The sequence below is a fragment of the Mustela nigripes genome, chromosome 5 (assembly GCF_022355385.1).
Source record: "Mustela nigripes isolate SB6536 chromosome 5, MUSNIG.SB6536, whole genome shotgun sequence".
Classification (NCBI taxonomy): domain Eukaryota; kingdom Metazoa; phylum Chordata; class Mammalia; order Carnivora; family Mustelidae; genus Mustela; species Mustela nigripes.
In genome coordinates, this window is record NC_081561.1 from 25,715,551 (window position 1) to 25,719,040 (window position 3,490).

Sequence of the window (3,490 nt, forward strand, 5' to 3'; positions counted from 1 at the left end):
GATTCAAACACGAGTCAGGTGTTCTCTGGGCAAGTACTTTCTCACGGAAAACAAAGTTATCTCAGGCCCCCAAACCCATAAGACTAAGGTTTGAGATCAGTCTAAGTTGCTTAATTTTGTTTGACTCTGTGGCCAAAGCCTTCATTCTTGACCCTAGTAAAAACAGAAGACAGGTATCATAAGAAAGGCATGGTTCTACAATCAGACAGACAGGCTTGGGTTTGACATTGAGCTCTGACCTTACTCTCTGTCTGATTACATTACTGAGCCTGTTTCCTCATCTTCAAAGAGCTGATTATTAGGCATATTTGACAGGGTTGATTAAGTGAGAGTGTATCTGCAAACACCTGGGATATTGTAGACTTCCAATAATTCTAATTTGATGATAGGAGGGTACGCAGATGTTTCTGAATCAGTACAAAAGTGCAAAGGGCATTTGTTGACCTCACTTTTCGTTCAGCTATGTCTGTAATGGGGAGTTCTGCAAAGGTAATTCACTTGCTTCAAAATCACTTAGAGTACTTGCTAAAAGTATGCATTTCTGGGTCCTTCAGCAAACCAGAATTAAAACTTCTGGGGATGAGTCCCAAGACACTGTATTTTAACAAGCTCCCTAGGTGATTTAAATGCACACCCAGCTTAGGAATCACTGCATTATAGGATCATTCTATGCTTTTAACTGCAGAATTAAAATTCAGTTTCCAGTGGGGCTAACTTATTTAGTTCCTTGGGGACTAAAACCCTTCTTTGAAGACTGAAGACCTATAAGAAACTATACACTACTATTTCATAATTTAGTAGTATTTGGAAAACCATATATAAATCATAACATGCTGGATTCTCTCAAATCACTAATTAATTATATGGGAATTCAGAAAAAGGCTTTCAGCGTTGGGAACATTTTTCTTGGTCTTCCTCTATCCCTCCTCCAAAAAGTGAGGACAGGGAGGAGCTTCAGCAAAGTTATCACAAAGGAAGTTACTGATTTCTGGATTTCTCAGCTCTGGATCCACAGGAAGTCCTTTTCCTTTCTGTTTCCCCCTCTGTCAGTTCTCATAAAGAAACACACCCCTTTTCCTTCAAAGTGAGAGTTTTGCAGTCACAACTGCTTCGGAGTGATTGGATCAGAATTTATATAAGGAGCAGAAGGGGTTAGTGGGGGGAAGCAGCTTTCGGAGAAGAGGAAAAGCCTAGGCCCCACTGGGAGTCGAACCCAGGATCTCCTGTTTACAAGACAGGCGCTTTAACCAGCTAAGCCATGGAGCTCACACATGCGTCTGCGGTAGTGCCAGGTCTGTCCTTGCTGTTCGATGAAGTACAGTCGCCGGAGCGCGCACAGAGCCGGTTCCTGCGAGAAAGCGCACGAACCCCCAAACGTCGTTTAGTTCCTTGAGCAGGAGCCCCATTGGCGCCACTTGCGTGTTGGGGCTCCCGGCACTTGACTCAGCCAAGAATAACCCTCAGGGACAGTCAAGGCCACGCACTTTCCGTCCCCGGCTGGGATGAAGTCCTCCCGGAGCTCGCCGCGCTGGGGTTGCGCCCGTCCCTCGGAACGCGGGCGCGGCTCTCCCATGTCCGAAGCTACGGGCTCGCAAAAGGGGGCTTCGGGCAAGACTCTGGGGCCGCGGGATTGGGGCGCACTTCCGCCCCACAAGCAGTGACTCGGCCGGGGGTCGGGGGCCGAGAAGAGGGTGCGGGGTGCGGACCTCCGCGGAGTCAGTCACGCCGCAGTGTCACACCCGCAGTGGAGGGCTGGGGGCCGGGGGCGGGAGGATGAGGCGGATGAGGGGGAGGGGGCCCGGCACGTCCACCCCAAGGGGTTTCCTGGGTCCAGATACGACCCTCTTAGGGAGGGGAGCTATATCGTCCCTGCGGACCACTGCCCTGCCCACTCGGGCACCACCAAGGCTTCACATCGAGGGCAACGCGCCATCAGCTCCCGGAGGTGACGCCTCCTCCCCTCTAACACCATCCTCTGAGGTCGCTGCCCTCCTGGGTGGCCCGCACCCCTTCCCCGAGGCCGCACCCCACGCCGTGACCCGAATCACCTCCACCAGGTCGTACCCAAGGCGCAAAGAGCGGGGCTTGCGGGGGACACCCGATCGCGCCGTTCGCCGGCGGGAGGGGCCTGGGACTCGGGGGTCTGAGGGTCCACAGGTGGCCCCTTAATCCCAGCCACAGGTGGCGCGCGGAGGGGTCGGGGCCGCCGGGCGGGACTGGCGGCGGGAGGAGACCCCCGGGACCCGCCCAGACCGCGCTGTGGGCTTGGGGCTGCCGGGACCTGTCCTCTCCTCCCGGGAGGACGCGAAGACCCTCGCCAAATTCAAACGGATCCCCGCCCTAAGCTGTGGGACCGTGTCCCTCCGTCTCTCTCACACATACGTCCGCACGCACAACGGGGACTCCAGCGGCGCTCCAGCTCGGGTGGGGAGGACGCGGGGATGGGTGGGGGGATGGGTGGGGTCCCCTCTGACTTGCTCCTGCAGAGCCGGACACAGCTCCCGGCCCTCCACCAGCCCGCAGCCAACCGCACACCGGAGACTCGACAGAGTGCGACCGAACCGGAACGCAGCCATTCCGCGGACACTCACAGGCGGCTCCGTGCAGACACAGTGACTCTGAACGAACCGCACGAAACTGAGAAACAAAGTTGGAGGACGTCCCTACTCGACCGCAGATTTACCATAAAGCGCAGTAATAAAGGCAGTGAGGTGGTGGTTTAAAACAAACAAACAAACAAACAAACAAACAAACAAACACCGCTCAGTGGAACAGAATAGAGCGCCCAGAGAGAGACCCGCACAGTGAACTGGCCGCTGAGCAAAGGCGGGGCACGGAGCCGACTCTCGGACCCCCCGCGCCCAACCACTGCGTGTGCGCACGCGGAAACCAAAGCGCAAAGAACCTAGACACAGACCTGATACCGCTGCCTTAAAAAAAAAAAAAAAATGATTTTATTTCTCTGACAAAAAGAGAGAGAGAAAGCACAAGCACACCGAGTGGGAGAGAGAGAAGCAGACTCCCAGATGAGCAGGAAGCCTGCGGGGCTCGATCCAGGGACCCCAGGTTCATGACCTGAATGAAGGAAGACACTTAACAACTGAGCCACCCAGGAGCGCCTACTCTTGCCTATTTAAAAAAAGATTTTGCTTTATTTGACCGCGCGCGCGAGAGAGCATTCCATTGCCAAGAATGCACAGCAGGGGGAGTAGCAGAGGCAGAAGCAGACTCCGGGCTGAGCTGAGAGCCCCATGTGGGACTGAATCCCAGGGCCCTAGGGTCATGACCTGAGCTGAAGGCAGATGCTTAACTGGCTGAACCACTCCGGCACCCTAGATCATACATACACCCTGTACAAAATTACACTCAAAATGGATCCTAGATCTATATTAAAATGTAAAACCATAAAATCCTAGAAAGTAACGCAGAGGAAAACATAGGTGACTTTGGGTTTAGTGGTAACTTCTTAGACACAACACCAAAAACACGA

The 3,490-nt window shown here is 53.8% G+C and overlaps 1 non-coding gene across 1 annotated transcript; it reads right to left on the reverse strand.

Annotated features, from left to right (window-relative positions):
- Positions 1–1,192: 1,192 nt before the first annotated feature.
- Positions 1,193–1,266, reverse strand: TRNAT-UGU (transfer RNA threonine (anticodon UGU)). The gene has a single exon. It is a non-coding gene; the product is annotated as a tRNA-Thr (tRNA).
- Between the last annotated feature and the right edge of the window lie 2,224 nt (positions 1,267–3,490).